This window comes from Balaenoptera acutorostrata, chromosome 3 (assembly GCF_949987535.1).
Source record: "Balaenoptera acutorostrata chromosome 3, mBalAcu1.1, whole genome shotgun sequence".
Lineage (NCBI taxonomy): Eukaryota > Metazoa > Chordata > Mammalia > Artiodactyla > Balaenopteridae > Balaenoptera > Balaenoptera acutorostrata.
Genome location: NC_080066.1, coordinates 87,886,656 through 87,913,224, shown reverse-complemented (window position 1 = coordinate 87,913,224; position 26,569 = coordinate 87,886,656). Strand labels below are relative to the sequence as shown.

The 26,569-nt window shown below is 40.7% G+C and overlaps 1 long non-coding RNA gene and 1 pseudogene across 1 annotated transcript; both read right to left on the bottom strand.

Moving 5' to 3' along the window:
* Positions 1-3,636: 3,636 nt before the first annotated feature.
* LOC130707658 (uncharacterized) lies at positions 3,637-26,569 on the bottom strand. Its single transcript, XR_009007660.1, has 5 exons — positions 26,418-26,569; positions 25,663-25,837; positions 7,960-8,093; positions 7,323-7,437; positions 3,637-3,877 (listed from the first exon to the last, which is right to left on the bottom strand). It is a non-coding gene; the product is annotated as an uncharacterized LOC130707658 (long non-coding RNA).
* Positions 18,694-19,376, bottom strand: LOC102998025 (osteoclast-stimulating factor 1-like; annotated as a pseudogene).

Sequence of the window (26,569 nt, the reverse complement as noted above, 5' to 3'; positions counted from 1 at the left end):
TGGAAGTTTGTACCTTTTGACCACCTTCACCCATTTTGTCTACCCTCCTCTTCCCTTCTCTGGCAACCACTGATCTGTTCTCTGTATCTATGAGTTTGGCATTTTTTCAGATTCCACTTATAAGTGAGATCATACTGTATTTGTCTTTATCTGACTGACTTATTTCACTTAGCATAATGCCCTCGAGGTCCACCCGTGTTGTCACAAATGGCAGAATTACCTTTTTTTAATGAGTAATATTCCTATATATGTATATCACATCTTCATTCATCTGTCAATTAACACTTAGGTTGTTTCCACATCTTGTCTATTGTAAATAATGCTGGAACAAATGGGGGTATAGCTATCTTTTCATGATAGTGATTTTGTTTCCTTTGAATAAATACCCAGAAGTGGGATTGCTGGATCGTATGGTAGTTTTATTTTTAATTTTTTGAGGAAACCTTATACTGTTTTCCATAGTGGCTGCACCAATGGGAATCTGACATTTTGGCCAAATAACAAGGCTAGAACATAGCTGAAGTTGAGTGTATATCTCACTTTTTTGCAGGAGAGTAACATGATCTAATGGCAAGAGGGTAGTTAAGGTGACAGACCATGGAATCATAGCTGCATAAAGATAGTATTAACCAAAAATTACTAGAGGTAATACCTGCATGTTTTTAGCATATAAGATAAATCCACTGAAATTCCTAAATATTAGTGGCAAACTGATAGGAAAAAAAGGTCCCATTGACAATATCAGTGTGTGACAGAAAGATCACTGCTAGACTAAGAGTCAACAACTTGGGTTTAAATTTTAGCTATACCCCTTCCAGGCCATGTGTCCTTGAAAGTCACGTAAGCCTATCTGAGCCTCAGTTTCCTCATGTACACATTGCACAGAGTTGTTGAGAGACTCAAGTTAAGAGAATGAACGAGAGAACATATTGCAAGCTCTAGAGGAGTGGTTCTCAATCTGGGACACTTTTAAAACCAAGATGCTCAGGCCCTTCCTTAAACCAATGAAGTTAGACTCTCGAACAAATAATCTTCCAGTCACCCAGAGTGTCTATAAGATCTTAGGTCAGATCATGACACTGGACTCTTTAAACCCTCCAATGGACCTTCCCATCTCAAAGTCAAAGTCCTTAAAGTGGTGACTGAGGCCCCATGATCAGGCCCCACCTCTGGCCTCATTTCCTCCTCTTCACCCTCACTCACCCAGCCCCAGACACACGGGCCCCTTGCAGTTCCCCTAACATTCCAAATGTATTCCCACCTGGGAGCCTTTGTTTTCGCTGCTGCCACTCTTGTCGCAGTTATCCCACAGGGATCAAGCTCTCACTTCAGGCCTTAGCTGGAAGGCTAAAACCTTTGACTGAGGCCTTCCTTGATCACCCTCTTTACCATATCAGGCGTGCACACAATCCCTTTCCCCTTCTAGCTTTTTCCATAGTACTTATCACTACCTAAAATGCTACATATTTTATTTGTTTTGTTTATTGATTATCATTTTCTACTAGAATATAAGCTCCATGAGGTCAGGGATTTTGTTTGTTTGGTTTGTCCACTGCTGGGTAGTCCCAGTGCTTCAAAACGTAGAAACCCTCAGTATATATTTACTGTTGCTGTTCCAAATGCATCCTCTGAGCATGCACCTTACCCAGCCTAAAAACTTCAGTGATGGCTCATTGCCCACTCCAAATGTATTCTGTGCTTTCCTACCTCCCTGACTTTGCTCATGTGGTTCTTCCTACTCTGTATGCCCTTCCCATCTTGACAATCATTTCCTCCATTTCCTGGATGAAAAAGATCCTCCTCAAAATTCCTCTAGCTGGTTGTGCCACATCCTGCCTTAAATTGTCTGTGTACTGTGTATAATTTTTTTATGTAATTATTTCCTTTCTGCGTGTACACTCCTTGAAAACAGTGTTACTCAGCAATGTTTGTTGAATGAATGAATGAACGAACTTACTTTTGTAGCTGACTCAGACATTCACCAAAAGAAGGAAGAGAGGTAATTAAATGGTAGGTTTCAATGGCAGCCCCCCACCCCACCCCGCCTAGCTCTTGCAAAAATACAGGTTGCATGTGAGTAAAATAGAAACAGAAGACGATAGCCTCCAAAAATAATTTGTGGATGGTAAGATCAACCACACAAAAGATCAGCAACTATAAACTGCCTTATGAATAGTTTAGGTAAGAGCGAGTTGAAAAGAGATGAATTTATTGCATAAAGGGACTCGGAGAGCCAAATAAAAATTAGACATGACATTCATTTTTATGGTGGTGAGGTCTTCAAGCCAAGCCAGCTAAAAACAGGAAATAACCTCCCAGGTTTATTATGATATCCTTCAGATTATTTTTATGAACTCTTCCAAATCTCAATCTTTTTAGAAGATGTTCTCTTATGATAGTGAAAACAATAAATCTCTGACATTTCCCCTTCATTTGGAAGTGCTGTGTAATCTGAAATTGAAAAATCTCCTTCAACTCAATGTGGAGTTTTTTCCCCTGACTTTAAAAACCTTTGTTAACAAGCTATGTAGGTTTTTCAAGTCAGTGACTCATATCCTCCGCTCCCCAAACCTAGGTTCTTTCTGGAATGTCCTTTCTGAACGAGCAGGAGCTCACCTTATCAGCAGGGCTTGATTTTTGGAGACAGGAATTTATGAAGCTCAACCTGTGAATACATAACTCTTGTTCACCTTGGTATGTTACCAAGTTTTCATAAGGCTTCCACCAACTTGACTGAGTAAGACATGTATCACCAATCTTGGAAGGGAAAATAAGAAGTGCTAGTTAAATAACTAAAGCTGGCAGAGATAAAGCCTCTGAAAAAAATCCCACTCCACATACCATCAAAAGAAATACATGTTATGGATGAGAGAATTTGTTTGTTTTTCCTTTTCTTGAGTTTTAAATGTTTTTACATAAATAATAGCATAGCAATAAGAGCAAAATGAAAAAGAAAAAGATCACTCAGCACCTCACCTTTTTAACAGAAGAAGGATTTTTTCTCTAGTCTCCGTGCATCTACATGCATAGACATCTATATGACATAGTTTTAAATCACGTAACCTAGAGGCTCTCAGGACTATTGTACAATGGAGTGTTGGCCCACTCTCTAGAAATGAGGTAGGAAGAAATAACTGTGCCGCCCCCCCCCCTCCCCTGGGGCCTGTATAAATGAGATCTGGGAGCTTGGGAGGAACCAGAAACAGACTGGAGTAATCTGAGAGATGAGGCCCATGACTGATCCCACAGTATGCTTCACTCAGCCTGAGGCATGACCCAGGAGGTCCAGACACCTGCCACTGACCCTAGAACACAACAGGGTTTCTCCACAAGATCCCCAATATCATTTCTATTCCTTTAAACAAAGCTGGAATCTCCATGTTGACAATTACATCAAATCAATACTCCCTTGCCAGACCATCTAGGCCCTGTATTAGCTTGGCCTGTGGGTAGAAGGTGGTATTCAATAAAGGCTGAGAGGAAAAAAGGTAACAATATAAAATTCTAAAATTGTGTTGGAGATACAGGAAATACTTCCCTGTGGTGATTTCATCCCCAGAGACTCAACACCAGAGTCAACAAGAAACTACACAGGCAAGATGTTTTTTTGTTGTCTCACCTGCTTATAAAACCCCAGCTTCCTTCTCCAGTCCTTCCACAACCTGAGATGGCAGAACTCTTAAGGAAGACAACTGTAGCAATCCTGCGCTTGTTGCTTCTGGCTGTCTGCCCTGTTTCTTCACGTTGACTTGTAACAGGCCAGCCTTTCACCAGCCTTTCAACTCTCTTTCATCTAGAGACCTTGGGGTCTCTAGATTCCCAGCTGTGCAGAACCCTAACCAGCTGCATTTCATAGGCTTTGAACTGGTGAAGGTCTCTGAAAGAGAAACAATAGGCACTGCAGTCCCTGGCAGTCAAGAATAAAGATCTGTAAAGGCTGTTCATAGTGACCCCTTGCTGAGTAGTAATAATAACAATAGCTTAAATTGATTGTGCCAGAAACAGTGCTGAGCCCCTTCCAGAAAGCACCTCATTTAATTGTCACAATGATCCTTGAGGGAGGAATTATTGTCTTTTTTTTTTTTTTCAGGAGGGGAAACTGAGACATATATCTAAATTAGCTTACATTTGGGACTTCCCTGGCGGTCCAGTGGTTAGGACTCTGTGCTTCCACTGCAGGGGGCATGGGTTCGATCCCTGCTCGGGGAACTAAGACCCCGCATGCCACAGGGCCAAAAAATAAAATAATATAAAAGCCACTACACAGATATTTAAAAAATAAATAAGTAAATAAAGTAGCTTACATGAGATCCAGTAGAGTTAGAAAGTGGCAGAACTTGACTTTGAATGCAGCAAGCAAAGGAATCTAAGGAGACCACACTTTCCTTATAGTGAGATGCTTCCTCAGAACTCAAGCCTGAATGGGGTGGCAGTGGGAGGAGCAGGGGGTAGAGGGGAGTCTGATGGAATCCCACACCCACCCACCCTTCCCCCGTTTCCACCCCAGCTCACGAAGTCTCTTTTTCTCTCCTACTCTTCCTTCCCATTCTGCCCCTCCCTTTCCCTGCTCTCCATCCTTTAGTTCTTTCTTCTCTGCCTATTTTCTCACCCTGTAAATGCTCTACTCGGAAGCATGCAGCCCGAAAACAGCTGCCAGCCCCGGCTCTGGAGTGTGACTCATTACTACGTTGCTAGACCCAGAAATGAACTGAGTGAGACATGTAAGTCCAAAGCATCCAGTATCCCTAGGCTCACTGAAGTCAGGGCCTGTGGGTTAGCAGCTGATAGCATTGTAGCACTTTCAAAGGTGTAACTCAGTCCTGACTCTTTGCCTACTCCTGACTCGTGACCCTGTGGCATCCTTTGAAGTATGTCTCGTGTAACATCTTGCAATTCCACTGCTGCAGGGGAAAGATGTTTGCATGCAGTGGGAATCTGTGACTCAGTGCTATTAATTCTTATTCCTTCTGATATCTAGGTTGGTGTTTTTGTGCCTTTATGTTCTTGAAATTTTATGTTAGTATGGTTAGTTTGGACTCAGTTTCAAAAGCATTAAGGTATAGTTTTGAAAGGATTAAGGTATTCTTTTTACTGCCAGAGGAAAGTGTGTTCTGAGAGAAATGTACACACTATATTCAGAGGAAAACATTCCTAGCCGTTATATATTGTAGAAAGTTGGACAATGTTAGGTGGTAAAATTCACTCCCTAGCACTCTTGGTAAGAGTGCTACACCATTCATTCATGCATTCAACATATATTTAAATATGTCAGAAGTGATACACGCTATAAATATAATTAAAGTTTGGTAAAGGAAATAGAAAATGTAGAAGGGCTATTTTAGATAGCATGGTCAGGGAAGGCCTCACTGAAAAAGTGAGATTTAAGCAAAGCCCTGAAAGGACTAAGGGAATGAGCCATGGAAACATCTGGGGAAGAATATTCTACACAGAAAGAACAGCAAGTGCAATGGCCCTGAGATGGAAATGAGCTTGGTGAGCTTGAAGAAGGGCAAGAAAACCAGTTAGATTAGAATGGACCCCGGAGGAAAGAAACACTGTCACAGAGGTTTGCAGAGCCTGCTGGGCTATAATAAATAGCTTTGACTGGATTGTAAATGTGATGAGAAATCACTGGAAGAATTTGAGTAGGATAGTGAGAAGATCTGACTTGTTTAGAAAGATCACTCTGGCCTCTGGTTAAATAATGGACATTGGTGAGCAGGGGTGGAAGCAGGGGAGCACGTTGGAAGGTTATTACAGTAGCCAGTGTAAGAGGATGAGGGCTCTTGGGTGTGAGATATATTTTGTAGATAGAAATAAGAGGATCTGAAGGATTTGGATGTGGGTTGTGAGGGAAAGGGAAGATTCAAGCTCACCTCTAGCTTTGCAGCCTGAACCATGGGTGAATAATGGAGCCATTTACTAAGATTGGAAAAGTCTGGGAGGAAGATAGTAAACGAAGTGTTCAGTTTTGCACATATTAAGTTTGAGATTGCCTAAGACATCCAAGTAGAGATGCCAAGCAGGTAGTTGTGTAGCAAGCCTGGAGCACATTGAGGGGTGATATCTACTGTGATGTTGACTAAGACACTTTTCTTACTACCACTGTTAGTCAATAGTTAGAGATTTGAATTTCAAAAATGGAATTCACCTCCTACAAGGGCACTGCACTCCATCTTGCAAACCCTTGTTCTCTGTCTCAATGCTACATGTAGGGGAGTATTAACGGAGATGTTAAGGCTTATGATGTTCACCATCAAATCCTCCAATAGTGCCCCTTGAGCAATTAATATTTGACATTTCCAAAGGACCTCAACTAGTGAGACACTGTGTTCCTTTAAATACTATCCTTAAATAAAGCAGAAACTCTGGCCAACAGAAGTAGCTCAACACAAGAAATGCATGTTCCATAATATCTGCAGATCATTTTCAGGCATATTAACTACTTTTAGAGGATGTAGTGAGTCACAGATTTAAAGTTGTGGAGCGTGGATTCTGGATGTGGAAAGGCCACCTTGAAAGCACATACTATTCAAATGCTGCTGGATGGAAGCCCAGAACTTATGCCATAGGGTCACATCACCTGACATCAGTTGATCTAGATTATTTACAGAACACTGAAGTCCAAGGATTGCATCATATTTAGAAGGTTGAGGATATATGCCTCAGGGTACATCAGAGTATTTAACAGAATTAATAAATAGCCACGCATCCAAAAATGGAAGATTTTTCTCAGCCACAACATTTTAAGAATCTATAGACTTTGCCCACAATGTTTTCTCATGAGGTGTTTTTTTGCCAGAATTACTGAATAAGCCAGGACTTCTTCAACATTACAGTGTTCACACAGCTGATCTTGCCGAGGACATCTGTGTGGAGAGTGTATCACCTGTCCTTTCTAGAGATGAAGACTTCTGGGAAGGAGCACAGGGACCTGGGTGCAGAGCATCTGTGCTATTAGAAAGTCTGATTGAAAAAGGCATCAGCAGAATTCTCAAGGTATTTCCCAAGAGACTGGGAACTTACAAGGCCCATTCTGGCTTTGTCCCCTTTAATTGGGTCAAGTCTGTTCGTCATCTCTTCTTTCAAGGGAGTTGCTCACCAACTAGACCCCATTTTTGCATTCATTCACTTGAAAACTAGACAGGTATATTTTTGCTATTAGAAAAACATATAGAGAGCTTGGTTATCACACAAGGTCTCTTTAGATCAGCTGCATGTACCACTGTGGGCTGTATCAATTGTGTAACCAGAGACATTAACAACAGGCATAGGCTTTGAATGGGACAGGTCAGAGTTTTGAGTCCAGCTTTGCCACTTACTGCTCTGGTGGCCAAGTTTAGGTAAGTGTAAAATTGGGATAATCACAGTACGCATCTCATACGGTTACTGTGAGAATTAGATGCGGTAACGTCTTCAGAGAGGTTAGAAGAGTACCTAGAACATAGAAAGCACACAATAAATGTTAGCTGCTATTGTTATTAGAATCATCATTTTTAAAGACCATTGGCAAAGAGATTTTTTGGAACTATAGACCCAGTATAAATAAGATACTTAAGTAGACCCTCATTAAGTTTCTGCAGTTAGATAACACCATGTTCTTTGTGACTTCAGAGAATGAAATTTGATATAAATCTTGACCTAGCTCAAGGTTATCAGTGACTTGTATTTTTTTTATTGAAGTGAAATTCACATAATATAAAATTAACTATTTTAAAGTGTGCAATTCAGTGGCATTTAATGCAGTAACAATTCTGTGCAAGAATCACTTCCATCTAGTTACAAACCATTTTATCACCCCCAAAGGAGGCCCATACCCATAAGCAGTTATTCGCCTTTCGCCACAGCCCCTGGCAACCGCTAAACTGTTTCTGTCTCTACAGATTTATCTATTCTGGATATTTTAAATAAATGGGATCACATAATATGTGACCTTTTGTGCTGGCTCCTTTCACTTACGGTGACTTATTATTGAAGAGGAAACTGCAGATCCCCAAAGAATCACCATCTCATCATCCCATCATCTCTGATATGCTTGGAATTTTCCAATGCTTAATGGAGACTCTGATCTCTAGGATTTCAGATTCTGTCCTCTGTTAAAGAAATGCTTTAATCAAATGCTTGAATCAACAGTGGGTGGATTTGGGGGAAAACTCCAGGAAGTTCTAAATCACTTCAACATATCAAGTATCTGAGAAAAATGATGCCCTCAACATGTGGAGATTTTGTCAAGGGTGCAGTTTTATTCTGTCATTTTATAGAGAAGGACTTTGTGACCTAGTGTTGTTTTCTTTGGATGCTATAAGACACATGTAACCCTTGATGCACTTATTACAAAAACAATTCCTTTAAGGAGCATGTATAACGTGCTAGGGCCTAATGAGAGACACAGTCCCTGAGCTGTGACTAAGCTACTCATGGTCCACTGGAGAGAACAGACAAACAATCAGGCATTAAAATATAATAAATGGGGCTTCCCTGGTGGCACAGTGGTTGAGAATCTGCCTGCCAATGCAGGGGACACGGGTTCGAGCCCTGCTCTGGGAAGATCCCACATGCCGCGGAGCGGCTGGGCCCATGAGCCACAACTACTGAGCCTGCGCATCTGGAGCCTGTGCTCCGCAACAAGAGAGACCGCGATGGTGTGAGGCCCGCGCACCACAATGAAGAGTGGCCCCCGCTTGCCACAACTAGAGAAAGCCCTGGCACAGAAACGAAGACCCAACACAGCCATAAATAAATAAATAAATTTTAAAAATTTATTAAAAAAAAGGTCCTTATTAAAAAAAAAAAATATATATATATATAATAAATGCTGTGACTGAATTAAGCACGGGGGGCCATGGGAGCACATGTGCAAGTACCTAGCCCTGCAGGAGGCATTGGCGGGGTACTCCTTACACTCTTTCTTCCACACAAGGCTAAGTCATTGTATTGGTGGTGGAAAAGTAAATTTTATACATCATGAAGCAATACTTTTCAAAATGTTAAATGGTTGTTGACTTTGGAGCCCGTGTTAATTTATTATCACAAAGAAAGAACACTGTTACCATAGGTACTTCTTACATTACTGCTGTTCTGTTTAGCCACTGATGCCATGTGGCATTAAGGTACAGATTGCAACCTAAGGTTAACGTTCCTTACTGTATGGAATTAGACATTTACTGAGTAGGAAATCCTTGCTGGTATTGAGGGAGTTATTTTCTACTTAACCTATTTTACAACTTAAACTTACCACAGTTTTTTTTGGGGGGGGGGAGTCTATTCTAAGAGTAAGCATATTCTCTTAATTATATTCTGTCTCAACCCTCTGCTACAGTCATGACCCTGCCCCCATTATTTGAAACATACAAGTGTCACACCTGGCCTTGTTGTCTATGCTCAATATCACTCCCCAGCTGATGGTATCACAAAGTCCTCCAGCATTATGGGCACACTGTTTCATAATATTTAATTAAAAATGACTCTGAGCACCGTTTCAGCCCTCCTTCTCCCCAGGGACTCTTGGACTTCCATTTCTCCTAGTTACTTCTGATTCTGAAGTCCTGCTTTGGCTGAATTCTCGAGCCTTGCCCTGGTTCCCACCTCCTGCAAGTGCTGTACCTTTTCCGCACCACATCACCCCATACTGGACACACCTGATCCCTCCGCTTCCCAAAATACTGTTGACCAAAGCAAATATCAAAATGTTTAGAGACAAATGCAGCACAGGAGAGCAAAACTGAAAATTAAATTTTAACTTAAAAAATTAAAAACTTAAAATTGAATATTTTAGTCATTTCCAAAGTCCCTTTGGCCATTTCTCTCTAGCTGTTTTTTCCCTACCTCTTTTTTCCTCTCTCCTACTTTCCATCAGAACTCAGATTTTCTCCCACTCTATTACTATGCAGAGCCCTGCAGGTTGTTCTGATGCATGCTAAAGTTTGAGAAGACTTAAGCAAATTTTGAGTATATATTTATGCTATGCACACATTTACAGATCTACTTCATCATTTTTAATGGTTGTATGAATTTAATGATTCCATACTGATGGACATTCAGGTTGCTTCCAGTTTTTATATATGAACATACACTAGAAAAGCATATGGAAAAATCAAAATAATTATGAGAAGATCTAGCTATTTAAAAAAATTTTGGGGGGGGGCCACCCCATGCGGCTTGCAGGATCTTAGTTCCCCAATCAGGGATTGAACCCGGGCCCACGACAGTGATGAAAGCACGGAGTCCTAACCCCTGAACTGCCAGGGAATTCCCGTAGACCTAGCTATTTTAGACGAAATGTTTTTCTTTAAAAATTCCTTTTATGATGTAATATGGTTTAATAACAAATCAAATTGGAAGAGAGAACAACGTTGGGTAAGCTAAAGGAGGGAGGCAGGTATGGATTCTCCATAGAGGGTAAGGGAGCACATTGTAGTAGGCTAGAATCTTCTTGAGGCCAGGAACCATGTCTGATTTGTTTACTTCTGTATGTCCAGTGCCTTGAACAGCACCTGACATAGAGTGGGTGCTTAGTTAAGTATTTAATGAATGAATGGATAATGAATGAATCTCAAAATAATTACACTGAGTAAAAGAAAAGTACATGTTATAAGATTCTATTTATATAAAATTCTAAAAATTGCAAACTGTAGTGATAGAAAAGCAGGTAGGTATTTTCAGTTTATTGAAGTATGTCTATTATACCTCAATAAAGCTGTTTTAAAAATAAAAAGACATTGCCTGGTGTTTCTCGTCTGAGTAATTATTGGTAGTTATCCAAAATGGAGAACGATGAGTTCTGTTTGGGACATACTGAGTTTGGGGCAACCATGGAATATCCAAATAGACATGTCAGTGAGTTTTTGGATATGAGTCTCTCTGAGGAGGAGTATTTGAGCTAAAGCTGTTCTTTCAACAGCTGAAATGTGCACATCGAATTTTGAGACATCAGCCATTAAGGTTGAATGATGACAGAAGCCAGACTAGAGTAGATGGAAAGAGAAGTAAAGAAATGTAGAGAGAAAAGTAGACAATGATAAGTTTGGCTGTTCTGGAAAAAGAGAAAACTAGGGCAATTACTGGAGGAGGTGTCTTCTGAGGATGGTCCTCAATGATACCTTGGAGCCCCAAACCTTCCCCCAGCTGCCTTGCCTTTGGTTTACATCACTTTTAGTGGAGCTCTCAGTTCCTTGGGCTCAAAGCACCCTGACTAGTACTCTCCTTTTTCCTTCTTTCTCACCTCTTTCAGTCAATCACAAAGTCCTTTTACTCCTATTTCTTTAATGGTGCTCAAATCTGTTCACTTCTCTTAACCCATCGCCAACGTCCTAGGGCGAGTCGCCATTATCTGATTACTGCAGAATCCAAAGGTTCTGCTCATGGTGCAGCAGCCAAGTACATCTCTCCTGAAGTCACTGGGTTCGAATCCCAGCTTGCTCCTTAGCAGCTTAGTGACTTCTCTGTGCCTCAGTTAAAGGTACCTTCCTGCCGGGGGCTTCCCTGGTGGTGCAGTGGTTGAGAATCTGCCTGCCAATGCAGGGGACACGGGTTCGAGCCCTGGTCTGGGAAGATCCCACATGCCACGGAGCAACTAAGCCCGTGAGCCACAATTACTGAGCCTGCGCGTCTGGAGCCTGTGCTCCGAAACAAGAGAGGCCGCGATAGTGAGATGAAGAGTGGTCCCCCGCTTGCCACAACTAGAGAAAGCCCTCGCACAGAAACGAAGACCCAACACAGCCATAAATAAATAAATTTATTAAAAAAAAAAAAAGTACCTTCCTGCCAAGATTTTGTGAGAGTTAAATGCAATAAAATCTGTGCAGCGTTTCCTGGTTTTTAAAAAAATGTTTATCTTTTTTTTTTTCCTCTACTATCCATTTAATTGCTCGTGTTGTTTGTTTTGTTTGGAAAATCTTCCCTAGACATCACCAACTGGTTAAATCCTATGTGTTTTTAAACTTCAGTTAGGGTGCCAGCTCCTTAAGGAGGGATTTCTTGATTGACCTACACTTTACCTTGCTGAAGTACTCTGTCAGAGTGCTTATCATACTTTTTGGCTCTTCTTCTTCTTCTTATTTTGCTTCTGAATCCCGCACTACTTAATGATGAACACTTTGAAGGCAAGGATGGTGTTTTTAGCGTTGAAAAAAGTTTATTGGCATAAAGTCCCAGGAGGAGATAAGTGTTAGTTAAAACTAGGAGCCTGATATACTGTATGATTCCAACTGTATAACATTCTGGGAAAGGCAAAACTATGGAGACAGGAAAATGATCAGTGGTTGCCAGGGGTTTGAGAGGAGGGAGGCATGACTAGGCAGAGCACAGAGGATTTTTAGGGCAGTGAAACTACCCTAGTGCATAATGTGTGATCATTACATGTCCTTATATATTTGTCAAAACCCACAGAATGTATAACACCAAGAATGATCTTAATGCAAACTATGGACTTTGAGTGATTATGATGTGTCACGGTAGGTTCATCAATTGTGACAAATGCACCACTCCGGAATATAGTTCGGGAAATTATGCATGTGTGGGGTAAGGAGATATATGGGAACTCTCTTTATATATATATATATATATATATATATATATATATATATATATATATATATATACACACACACACACACACACACACACATATATGTGTGTATATATATATAAAGATAGATAGATAGATATATATCTTTGAAGAAATAATCATCCCTGCCTTTGTGGAGGCAGACATCAAACAAATAATTATGCAAACTATCATTTATTTAACATTAAGAAGCACTATGGGGGCTTCCCTGGTGGCGCAGTGGTTGAGAATCTGCCTGCCAATGCAGGGGACACGGGTCCGAGCCCTGGTCTGGGAAGATCCCACATGCCGCGGAGCGACTAGGCCCGTGAGGCACAACTACTGAGCCTGCGCGTCTGGAGCCTGTGCTCCGCCAACAAGAGAGGCCGCGATAGTGAGAGGCCCGCGCACCGCAATGAAGAGTGGCCCCCCGCTTGCCACAACTAGAGAAAGCCCTTGCACAGAAACAAAGACCCAACACAGCCAAAAATAAATAAATTAATTAATTAATTAAATTTAAAAAAAATGGTGGAAAATAATTCCTTACCAATCTCTGTAAATTAAAAAAAAAAAAAAAAAAAAAAAGAAGCACTATGGAGCATAGGGTCTTCCCTGAGAAAGCAAAACTTTAAGGTGATGCATCACCTTGAGGTCTGCCCTCAAGGACAGGGAGGAGTTAAATCAATTACAAAGGCTCTAAGGGCCAGAGTGAACAGTGTGTTCCAGGACCAAAGGAGAGTAGGTACAGGCAGGTCAGACTAGTTGGAGCACAGTGAGCTAAGGAGGTAAAACCGGGGAGGTGAAAAGAGGGCAGACCTACAGGGCTTGCAGTCACAGAGTTGGAAGCTGTGTCCTAAGGACAGTGGGGTGCCATGAAAAGATTTTAAATAGAAAAGTGATATGGTCAGATTTGAATTTTAAAAAAAATCTCTCTGCTGCGGCATGAAAGAATGGATCAGAAGGAACAATCTGAAAGTGGCTAGATCAGGAGGGAGAGTACTGCAAGAGTCCAGGGGAAGAAGAGCATATTGCAAATGTGAAACACTTAGCTCCTTGCAGGCCGGCTCCATGTGGCCATGAGCCATGCAGACAATGCAGTGGAGGAAGACAATGGGGAAAGAGGAAAAGCATGTGGAAAAGGCAGGAAATGTGAGCAGATAGTTCATGGAGCAATAAAGCTGAATACATGGGCTTAGATGGTGATATATAATGCTTTTTATTTTTTATAAATTTATTTATTTATTTATTTGTGGTTGTGTTGGGTCTTCATTGTTGGGTCTTCGTTGCTGCTCAGGCTTTCTCTAGTTGCGGTGAGCGGGGGTTTCTCTTCGTTGTGGTGCGTGGGCTTCTCATTGCGGTGGCTTCTCTTGTTTCAGAGCTCAGGCTCTAGGCGCGTGGGTTTCAGTAGTTGAGGCACGTGGGCTCAGTAGTTGTGGCTCGCGGGCTCTAGAGTGCAGGCTCAGTAGTTGTGGCGCACGGGTTTAGTTGCTCCACGGCATGTGGGATCTTCCCGGACCAGGGATTGAACTCGTGTCCCCTGCATTGGCAGGCGGATTCTTAACCACTGTGCCACCAGAGAAGTCCCCAATGCTTTTTAAATAACATCACTTTTATAACAATGATAATAAAATAATAACCATAGTACTTGAATTTATTGAGTAATTACTATGTGCTAGACAATTTTTCTATGTTCTTTATACAGCTTAATTTCATCCTTGTTCTAGTTATCTGTTGCTTCATAACAAATCACCTTAAAACTTAGTGCTTAAACCAACCTATGTGTATATATATATATATATATATATATATATATATATATATATATATATATATACTCTGTAGCTTGGGCAGAGCTTGAGGGTTGGGGGAAGCTTGTTACTGCACTTCTTGGTGTCAGCTGGGGTAGCTCAAAGTCCGAGATCTAGACTCTCTGAAGCTTGCTCACTCACCTGCCTGTAATTGATGCCAGCTGTGGGCTGCAACTGTCTACTCTTCTCTTATTGCACTCAACATGATCTTCTTCAGTGTATTTGCTCACATGTCCAGTTCTCTGCTGGACTTTGAGCTCCTTCAAAACATAAAACATGTCTTTATCTTTGTATCATCTCTGTTTGGGGCACCATCTACAAATGAATGAATCCTGAACCTCGCTAAGAGAATATTTTCCTTTACCAAACTGAACACTCCTAGTGACTGGAGTTTTATAACTTTGCAAGACTACAATTTTGTTAGGAAGTTTTTCTTTATCCTTAGCCAAAATCTACTTTTGTGTAACTTTTACTCAGTGGACTTTTACTTAGGACTGTGAAACTCCACAGAATGAGTCTAAACTAACTTCTCTAAGACATCCATTCCCTAAGTGATAGCTATCAAATCACATCTAAATCTCTAAGCTTAACACCCCAGTTCCTATTATTGTTCTTCCTGGTTGTGGTTTCCATGGTTACCTCACTCTTGATTCATTCTTAGATAATCACTGCGGTTCATAGAAATCCAGAACAAAATGCCTGGATAAATATTAATGGTGAGTCTGTGAACACAGGGGAATGAAGTGGGATAGAAAACCATTCTGAGACCATCATAAGCAAGTGGGCTCCAAAGAGAAGTGCAGGATGGGACTGCGGGGTGAGGACATGGGTTGGGAGTTGGGGACTACATCCTATCCTGGACCTTCCCTGGTAGGCTGATCCTGATGAGAAGCAGATGGAGACCCTGTGGGAAGGTAATCTGAGACCCTGTCTGATTAGAAATGGAGAAGGAAAAACAGGAAAAGTGGAGCTGAAACCCAGTTGAAACTCAGTTGCCCACTTCTATCTTAAAATTGTGTTTCTTGAAGCATAGTTTATTGTCCATAAGAATTTCATAACCTGCTGGTAGACATGCGTTCCCTGAGTTCAGCCCCACACCCACTGAATGTGTACTCTTTACAAACTCCAAGATAATTCTTAAGTACACAGAGAATCTTGTTTTAAGGGCCGGAACAAGATAGAAATTGCTCATATTCAGAGTTAGAAAAGTGTTTTTCAAACCATTTCACAAAGCTAAAGAATCTCATGTTCTTCAGAAATTTCTTTGAAATATAAAAAAATCCCAGCTCATGTGTTTAGTCTGCATGGTTCCATCCCCACAAGTCCTTATCCCAACCCATAAGGGTCTGAAAAACAGCAGAAAACAGCTGCCTTTGTTAGAAGATCCTATCACAATAACTCTTAGAGAAAAGCCTCCCACCCCCGCAAACTCCCACCCCCAGGAAAAAAGCAGTTGAAGAATTCAAACCCATTATACATTCTTTCCATTCCCTGTCCCCAGCTTCACTGAAATATTAAATCCTTTCCTCTTTTCTACGGATGGATTTTAAGATAGATTTTCCAATGAATTTTTAGTTAAATAATGAATGGAAAGTGTAGCTGTAGCAAATGCAGATTTTTTTGCTTAGAATAAGAGAGAAACTAAAATGGAATTTCTCTAAATACATGTTTTTCCCCCTCTTTTAGGAAAATGTTTCAAGTAAATTTACTGAGTGCCCAAAGGAAATATCAGTGCACATCTTTTATGAAGTTGTAACAGGTAAAAATCTAACATTACTAGACAAAAATACAAGGGTCAATTTTTCACACGTCGAGTCTTGCTTTAATAAAATGATTCTGCAATAAGCATTTCTTTGAGTAGAAGCCTTTGCCTTTTAGCCTATCTCCTCCAATTATTAAAGCATGTATTTACAGAGCAGAAGAAAGATCACTGAAAAACAGATTCTTTTAATGAGATAATGCCAAGTGAAGAGCATTCTGAAACGGGGAGAAAGGGTGAGTGACAATTTCACCCTAAGTCATCAGAAGGAGAAAAAGATGGATTCAAAATGATTGACCTACAGCCTTTCAGAAGCATTGTTTAAAAACAAACAGACTATGATGCTCACTCACTGACTCCTCAAATATTTATTGAGATCACCTACAATGTGTCAACTGGAGCTAAAGAGGGGCCCAAGACAGGCACAGTCCCTCACTTCAAGATAGAGTTCCAACATGCCTGGGCCCAAGGCATTTAATTACAATTGTAATATAGTGATGAATACTATAAAGGAGAAGTGTGGGAAATGCTTTGAGAATGAATTTATCATCATTTGAAAGTCAAGTTGAAGTTAACCTTAAATGAGGGGACAAATTTTAAAACTATTTTTTTCCAAGCTTCAATTTGGACAGACTTCTTTGCTTCAACATTTTTGAGAGTTATTTGGGAGAGTGATTTTTAAAAAACATGTATTGTGTGCCAATACATGTTTGTAGTTACCTACAAGCTCATTCTTTGAGGGCAAGGAAATTCACACTGAGTGCCGACTTTGTCGGAAGAATTGGACCTATTTTGCCCAACAACCCAAGATACGTGTGTTGCTGTGCTTCCTTTGCACAAGAGGACACTGAGGCTCAGGGAGATGAAATAATTTGTTTCAAGCCAGCAGAGTTGGTCCTTGTCACTGCACTTAGCTAGAAAGTGGAGGAGGGCTTCCCTGGTGGCGCAGTGGTTAGGAATCCGCCTGCCAATGCAGGGGACACGGGTTTGAGCCTGGTCCCACATGCCGTGGAGCAACTGAGCCCGTGGGCCACAACTACTGAGCCTGTGTTCTAGAGCCCACAAGCCACAACTACTGAGGCCCGTGTGCCACAACTACTGAGCCCACATGCCACAACTACTGAAGCCCTCGCGCCTAGAGCCCGTGCTTCGCAACAAGAGAAGCCACCACAATGAGAAGCCCTCGCCTTGTAACGAAGACCCAAAAAGCAGCTAAGTAAATAAATAAATAAACAAACAAAAAAAAGAAAGTGGAGGAGGGGAGAGGGTGACAGATAAAAGGCTAATTTCACTGACAATTAGTCTATTGTTAGTGTCGCTAATGGGTTGAGCCAAAGTAATCAGAGCCCACAAAATACTGCCTTTTTATCAAAAGTAAATGCAGGATCTGTAGATGAAAGGACAGCTGTAGGTTCTTGAGGGAGAAATGGCAGTTAAGATTTTATGCGAAATATAGTCTGTAATAAAATTAGATTGTACTAAAATGCATGAAGGAGACTGTGCATTGTACTTCAAGCGCTTTGTTAAGATGTTTGGTTTACCTTTAGCAAAGTTTGTAATAGATAACAAGGTGAGATTATAGAGAATTTATTTCTTGAAATACAAAGAAGTTGCACAATGTCAGTTTACACAATGACAAGGCTTTTAGTTTTAAGCAAGAAGTGAAGGAAGGAGCTAAAGTAATTGGATCAGAGAAATCATAGAAAGCCAGAGTTAAGATTTGTCAACAACAGTTATGTGGAAAATCAAGATTTGCTTCCCCCGGAGGTGGGGGGGGGTAGGGGGGTAGGGGGGAGGGAGAGGGATGGACTGGGACTTTGGGGTTGGTAGATGCAAACTATTACATTTAGAATGGGTAAACAACAAGGTCCTAATGTAGAGCACAGGGAACTATATCTAATATTCTGTGATTAAACCATAATGGAAAAGAGTATAAAAAACTAAATAAGTAAAATAAAATATTGGCTCTAAAAAAAAAGGATCTGCTTCCTCCAGAAGAATAATTGGTTATAGCAACAACCAAGATTAGTGAACTCTAGTCTTAGCTCTGCTTCATCTGCCCAATGAGGTCCAGATGCCAGTTACTCAAAAGAGTTTGAAGATTTTATTAAGTCCCAAAGCGGGTGGTAAGAGTCAACATAAAATTCATTCTAAATTCAAACCCACCAGGGCCTCATCATCCAAGATGGCTAGCAAGAAGGTGGGAAGGAGACATAGGGCTGCAGTGGAGACAGATTGAGATTTGCCTTGAGTTTTTCTTTTTTTAAAAAAATTTATTTTATTGATCTATTTTTGGCTGCATTGGGTCTTTGTTGATGCACACAGGCTTCTCTAGTTGCGGCGAGCGGGGGCCACTCTTCATTGAGGTGTGCAGGCCTCTCACTATCGCGGCCTCTCTTGTTGCAGAGCACAGGCTCCAGACGCGCAGGCTCAGTAGTTGTGGCTCACGGGCCCAGTTGCTCCGCAGCATGTGGGATCTTCCCAGACCAGGGTTCGAACCCGTGTCCCCTGCATTGGCAGGCAGATTCTCAACCACTGCGCCACCAGGGAAGCCCCAAAGAAAAGGTTTTGAAATGGCAAAAGCAACAGAAGTTTGAGATCTCAAAGTTCCAGAAAGGAATTAATCTGATTCTTCATCATCAAGATAGTCCTCGGCATTGCTTAATGTTTGGACTGCATCTGTTCCCTGTTTCTTTTTCAGGAGAGATGCACAGGCAGCATTAGTAGCCATGTCTAGGGCCAGCTTCTTGTCATTGTTTCTTAAGTCTGTTCTAGCAAGTTTTGCCAGAAGCAACTGGACAATATCTGCATAACCCTTCCAGGCAGCAGCATGCAAAGCTGTGTCTCCCAACTTGTTCTGTTGGTTCAGTTCAATGTTTGGTTGAGTAAATAGCATTTCCACTGTATCTTTGTGACCCCCATGACAAGCCCAGTATAGGGCAGTGCTTCCAGCTTTGTCCAAGCCATTAACACCGACTCGGTTGTCCAAACACTCTCTCAACCAGCTCAAGTTGCCTCCTTTTGCAGCTTCATGCAATGGATTGTCAATGGATTCTGCCTGCTCAGCCACATAGTTGCTTGGGATTAGTCCCGTCCTGCCCTTGGAGATGCCTTTCCACCAACCGGTATCACTCATGTCAGTAATGTAGATAATACCACCTTCTTCAAAGTACAATTCATCTGGAGTTTGGGTTCAAACCTATAAAGAGCTCTGAACACTTTAACTTGCCCTGGTTTGACCGGGTTTGGATGGCGGCTTCGACATTTCTCTTCCTGGAGCGCCATAACTTTTAAATAAATGTCCCTGAATAAGAGTGTTTCTTTAAAATGAGTTCAGTTAGAACTCTTTCTATGCAGTATGGAATGACAAATTGATTTAAAATGAGTTATCGACTTACACCTCCAGAGAGAATTTTAGGCAGCTCGCAAAAATATATAAAAAGCTCATGACAGAATTGTAACAAAGACATAGTGAAAAAAATAAGGCCAGTCATAAGATGGGTGCACAGGCCTTGAAGTCCGGCATACTTGCTATAGGTGGGCCCCACACATGGATTTGGTCTTTCTGGCAGGGAAGAGACCTGGTCAGTAACATGATTCACAGAATCTGTGAGAAAGAAACTGGTCTTTTCTTCAGGTGAAACACAGCCACTCAGACCTGCCCAGGAGGGTGATACTTCAGATAGATGTGAGGAAGTGACTGCAGGGATCACACTCGGTCAACACTGGGACAAATAGATAATCTAAGCCCTAACATTCTATGTCAGGGCAGCACAGCTGAAGTAACACCGGTGAGAACATTTTTAAAGGTTTCACTAAAATCACAAAAGCAAACATAAAAACAACTCTCACAAACATAAAAACAAATAAACACTCACAGAGAATCTAAGTTTGAGCGATACCTTCTGGATTAAGTTGTTTGTCAAAGGTATACCTGGGTAGGTATCTGAGTGAAATCACTTGCTGAATGTAGTTATTAAATTTAAGTCAGTTATCAGAGAAAGACAAATATATGATATCGCTTATATGTGGAATCTAAAAAAAGGGTACAAATGAACTTATTTACAAAACAAAAATAGAGTCACAGATGTAGAAAACAAACTTACGGTTACCAGGGGGAAGGGAGGAGGGATAAACTGGGAGATGGGTATTGACATATACACGCTACTATATATAAAATAGATAACTAAGAAGGACCTACTGTATAGCACAGGGAACTCTTCTCAGTACTCTGTAATGACCTATATGGGAATAGAATCTAAAAAGGAGTGGATCATACGTATATGTATAACTGATTCACTTTGCTGTACAGCAGAAGCTAACACAACATTGTAAATCAACTATACTCCAAAGCAAAAAAATAATTTAAGTCAGTTATATTTCTAGAAGTCGTTACCAGAACGAATGGCTTTGGCTTCAGAATAGTTGGCAGTTATCTGCTAACATGGCCCCTCTTACCATCTCACGACTGACGCAGTTCATGTGGGATTGAGGAAGACTTTATATTGTCTTCTATGGTTGGGTACTGGTGCTGAAGGAACAAGTCCCCAACACACTGAGACAGGTTCAGGGAGATGTGTGTGGGTACCGGGTATGTTAGTGTTAAAGCTGCGTTCAGAAGAGAGCACGTATACAAAGCGGCAGGCCGGAAGGATGAAGAGACAAGAAGCTGAGGAGGAGAGCCACAGTCGTGGGCACTGTGCTGGGCTCGATGCGCTGTGTGGCTGCGTGGTGCTTTGGTATAACGGATTTTGTGAGGGTGCTATGAAAAAGCTTTTCATCCTCCAAAATAATTAAATAAAAAGGAGGATGGGGGCTTCCCTGGTGGCGCAGTGGTTGAGAATCCGCCTGCCAATGCAGGGGACACGGCTTTGAGCCCTGGTCTGGGAAGATCCCACATGCCACGGAGCAACTGGGCCCGTGAGCCACAACTACTGAGCCTGCGCGTCTGGAGCCTGTGCTCCGCAACAAGAGAGGCCGCGATACTGAGAGGCCCGCGCACCGCGATGAAGAGTGGCCCCCGCTTGCCACAACTAGAGAAAGCCCTCACACAGAAATGGAGACCCAACACAGCCATAAAAAAAAAAAAAAAAAAAAAAGGAAGATGCTCTGGAATGCTGCAGAACTTTGGGGAATTTTTCTCTCTGGAAAAAAAAAGACTGAAAATAGGACACTGAGTAGGATATGACTTAAGAAATGCTGAAGATTTTCTTAAATTCCAATTTAAGGAATTTGCTAAATCCTCAGCCTATAATTTAAAACACTGCATATTCATGTAGATTCGACACATGCCTGCAAATTTTAAAATTTAAAGTGGTGGTACATGGGAATAAAGTCAGGAATACCCTAATACCACAGGGTAAAGAACTAAGACACAGGAGAGAATTCTTTTTACAAAATGTCAAAGACCTATCCATAGTATATCTCATTATATATAATCATTATATGTAACAGTATAACAGATGAAAAAGAGAACAGTTAAATATACTACAGAATTTCTATTTTATTTGCTTGTTTTGAATATACAAATATAGGGACTTCCCTGCTGGTCCAGAATCCGCCTTCCAATGCAGGGGGCGCAGGTTCAATCTCTGGTAGGGGAACTAAGATCCCACATGCCGCGGGACAAGTTAGCCCGCCTGCCACAGCTACTGAGCTCATGCGCCTCAACCCGAGAGCCTGCGTGCAGTAAACTACAGAGCCCACATGCTCTGGAGCCTGTGTACCACAACTAGAGAGAGAAAACCCGCACACCACAACTAGAGAAAAGCCCATGTGCCACAACTGGAGAGAAGCCCGTGGGCCACGACAAAAGATCCTGCATGCTGCAACTAAGACCCAACGCAGCCAAAAAAATAAATAAATAAATAAAATAAATATACAAGTATGAAAATAAATAAATTTTAAAAATTAATATACAAGTATCTGAATGCTCTAGATGGAAGGATTCCAGAATTTCACTTCTTTGTATTTTTAAATTATAATTATTCATATATGTGTTTAAGTATGTGTGTATGTATGTATGTATGTAAGTATTAGTGGAACTGTATTCTCTCTCTTGTATGGTCAGGGGAAAAGCATTGCTTTTATTTATTTATGTGTGTGTGTGTGTGTGTGTGTGTGTGTTTTGTTTATTTATTTATTTAATTTATTTTTTTGGCTGCGCTGAGTGGCATGTGGGATCTTAGTTCCCCAACCAGAGATCGAACCCGTGTCCCCTGCAGTGGAAGCTCGGAGTCCTAACCACTGGACCGCCAGGGAATTCCCGATAAGCATTGCTTTTAAAGAATTCAGACAGGTAATATATATGGTTAGATTTTTCCAATAGTAAATGTATCATCCCTAGTGCAAAGTATTTTAAACTGTGTCATGTGATGCTTTGGGTTGATAGGTTTCTTACATGGGCTAAAACTGAATATGGCTTTGAGTGAAACAAATACTCTTTTGCAGTCCAGCAGGCATTCCCTATATGTAGGTTTTTCTTTAATAATCCACATACGGCCTAAAGTTCAAAGCAATGTGGATAAATAAAAGTCAAAATTTTTTCAGCATTAAATGGTTAAAAAGTTAAAAAAAAATTACAAATGTTTGCTGTTTTTTGTTAAAAAGACTTTTATCAGATTAACTACATACTTTGATTTTATCAATAATTTGTTATATCGCCACAATTTTACTCTTATGTAGCAATACACCTTAGACCATATTCAGGGGTTAACTTACTCAAAAATATTTTGAGGCAGCCATTCTTCAGCCTTCAGTTGTAACTGAAATAATTTATTTCTCATTATGGTCCAATATTTACCTCTCACTGGTCTCCTAGTTCTAACTTTTAGAGCAGGTCAATTCTTCTTTCTCTGAATGGATTAAGTATATGAAAATAGCTATTTCATCCTCATTATGCTTTCTCTTGTCTAAGCTAAAAATTCCAAGTGATGCAACTTTTTTTAACTTGAATATAAGCTTTTATGTTAATTCCTGCTAAATTTTCCTTTATTACTTTCATTAATTAGTTCACTCTATGAGGATATTGAAATATTTGTTCTGGGATCCAGTGCATTAGATACATCTTCCAAGTTTTTCTTCCTGACCTTGCCTTGAAATAAAACATTTAAGAACTATAAAAGCAGGAATCATGCTTACTTTCCAGTTCATGAATAATCAAAAAGAGGATGGTGATGATAAAATTATTGAATCCATCCTTAAAACTTCTCATGTGGATCCATTAGAAGTATTTCACTTTTATTTTTAAATGATACATAAAACAGTTATATGTATGCATAGATATATGTTTTTTAATATTTAAAACACACTTTTTCTTTCTAATAAGATAATTTAAACAGTGACATATGCCATACTATACAAAAATATTTCCTGAATAATCAGATAAATCTCATGAATTAGAGATGACTTCTTTGCCTATCACTTTTTTAAAAAAATTGAAGTATAATTGACTTACAATATTATGTTAGTTTCAGGTGTTCAACATAGTGATTCAACATTTAAGTATATTATGAAATGATCATCATAAGTGCAGTAACCATCTGTCACCATAAAGTTATTACAGTATTACTGACTATATTTCTTACGCTGTATATTACAGCCCATTTTATAACTGGAAATTTGTACCTCTTAATACCCTTCACCTATTTTGCTGAATTTTCTTCGAACTTTATAAACACTAGTTTGGTTTGTCAGAATAATTAAAGAAATGCAATTTTCCAGTAGTACAAGTTTAATTCTAAATAGTCAAGCTATATCATGGCTTTAAAATAAGACCTTCATCTATCTTTAAGTTGTGAAGAGCATGCTTTAGAGTTTTACCAATCAGTGCTAATATACTTTTGAAAAAATAGTTTAGGCTCAATCTTCCTATTAAAAAAAAAAAGCATTTTTAAAATAAGGGTTGTGGGGACTCCCCTGGTGGCTCAGTGGTTAAGAACCTGCCTGCCAATGCAGGGGACATGGGTTCGAGCCCTGGTCCAGGAAGACCCCACATGCTGTGGAGCAACTAAGCCCATGCACCACAACTACTGAGCCTGCGCTCTAGAGCCCGCAAGCCACAACTACTGAGCCCGCGTGCCACAACTACTGAAACCCGCGTGCCTAGAGCCCATGCTCCACAACAAGAGAAGCCACTGCAATGAGAAGCCTGTGCACTGCAATGTAGAGTAGCCCCCGCTCGCCACAACTAGAGAAATCCCATGTGCAGCAACGAAGACCCAACGCAGCCATAAATAAATAAATAAATAAATAAAAATAAATAATAAAATAAAATAAGGGTGTTAAATTAAATAATCTCTAAGATCACTTCTAGTTTTGTTTTTTTTAATCCACTAGAGAAATATTCTTATCCATTGAACTATACCTTCAGTAGAGTTGGTGTACCCCATTTTAAGATATGTTTTTAAATGATTACTCTGCAATTTTCACATGAAAACAATTCTGTTTAGACGTGGATAATTCAGCAGTTACCTATGAATACTTAGTTAAACCTTAGCAAAAGATCAGAAGAATCAGTTAAAACTCTTCAGTTTAATACACAATCTTGCTGATCCTCAGAAAGAAACAGATGAAAACATTTTGATTTTTGTTGTTGTTGTTGCTTGGGTTTGATTTTGTACTTCAAGGCACACCTCAAGTGTGCTGGAAAAAATATTGCTGAAGTTGTAGGACACTGCAGCTCTCAGCGTGATGAACAGCAGGAAGTCGACAGGAGACTGCAAAAGCATCGGCTACCTTCTCTTTCGAAGGCTCTTTCAGCCCTGGCCACACCCTCTCACTTTGGCTCTCAAGAGTCCATCCAGACCTTCCTCAGGGACAATGTCACCTTCTACTTTCAGCCACCACACAGGCCCCCTTTGTATTCCCTGAACTAATGCTTCCTTCTGCGGATCACACCCTGACACAGAGCTGTCAGAGAGTGGGCCAGGGTCTACCTTAGCCCTATCTCTCAAGCGAAGAGAGGTCTATATTTAACCAACCTAACAAAGATTCTTGGGACCTCTAGTGTTATGCTTACGACCTAGCACTTCCTGTTTGCTACTTGTGAGAAGAGTTGGTGTTGTTGACTTCTCAAAACTGAAATGCAGAATGATCCAGTGACTACTTAGCTAGCCAGATCTGCCCAAGCACTGAAACCACTCAGATCTCCCACCTCAACTGCCCAGATCTGGCCTGGCTCCAGCGGGGCAGGTCTGGACCTGGCTCTCCTCTGAATCCAGACAGCCCTGGGAAGAGAAATCCAGATTTGGATCAGGTTTGTTTCAAAGGAATCGTGAGTGGAGATGAGGACAGGTCACTGTTAGGCCCGCTCTAGAAAGGCCTGGCACCGGGCTGCAAAGCAGGAGACCTGTCATTGGATCCTGCTCTGCCACTGACCTGCCCTTAGATAGGTCATTGCTTCTCTGGACCTTAGTTTTGTCATTTTCAAGTTAACAGTTCAATTAGATGATGTTAAGACCCCTTCTATTGCACTACAGGCTTAATTTAAGCAGACCTGAAACCATCTGTCAGCCCCAGAACCAAATAAACCACTGCACACCACACAATACCTTTCTCAATGTGGATCCAACATCCAGCAAGCTGAAGCATAAGGTGACACTTGTCCTTTGCATCAAGTTATGGTGTCCGGATAAAGGCTTTTCTTTGTGTTTGTATTATTTTGGTACTCTCATTGCCGATAAGACAGAGCTGAATTCGCTCCAGTTCACCTGGTACAAGGTATCTCTTTAAGAGGAAAAAGGTTAGCAGTCAGTATTTGGTAACTTCACAAAGAAAATATTTTGAAATAGAAGAGGCCAAGATGATGAAAGATAAAGCAAGTAGTCCTATATAGTTACAATCTCAAATTGACTTAAGTCTTTCTGTATGGTTAAAACAAACAAACACTCCAAACAAGAACAGGAAAGGTAATTTTATTTGCTTCCCTTCCCTCTGCTATGTCTTTTCTCCTCTCTTAGCCCTCACAGGACTCTGAGTTTTCATATTTCCCTGGACTCCTTTTGTCACAAGGAAAAAGCGAGTCTCGTAAATTTTATGAGCAGCACTGAAGGAGGTGTTATCTCTCAGAAAGTAACCCATCGTTAAAAACCACGGAATATTATCTTTTGATGGCAAGGAAACATTAGAAAGCAAATCTTTAGAGAAAAATCACTTTCATTCTCACTTTCCGCTTACACTGCTGTTAGCATTTTAATTTAAATTCTTCTAAACATTTTTTTTTTTGCATAGGTTTTTCCTACGTGATTGTAATGATACACATGTAGTATATGGATTCCACATCTTATTTGCCCATGTCTTCACAGACCTTTTAATGGCTGTGTGCTAATCCCCTGGCAGCAAGTGGCACAGTTTTCTTAACCACCATTCCTCCAAGTTGGGTCTCCCATGGTACTCTGAGTGTTGGATGAAGCAGTAGAAAGACGCAGGGGATCAGTCCTCAGTGTTGAAACCTTGGGT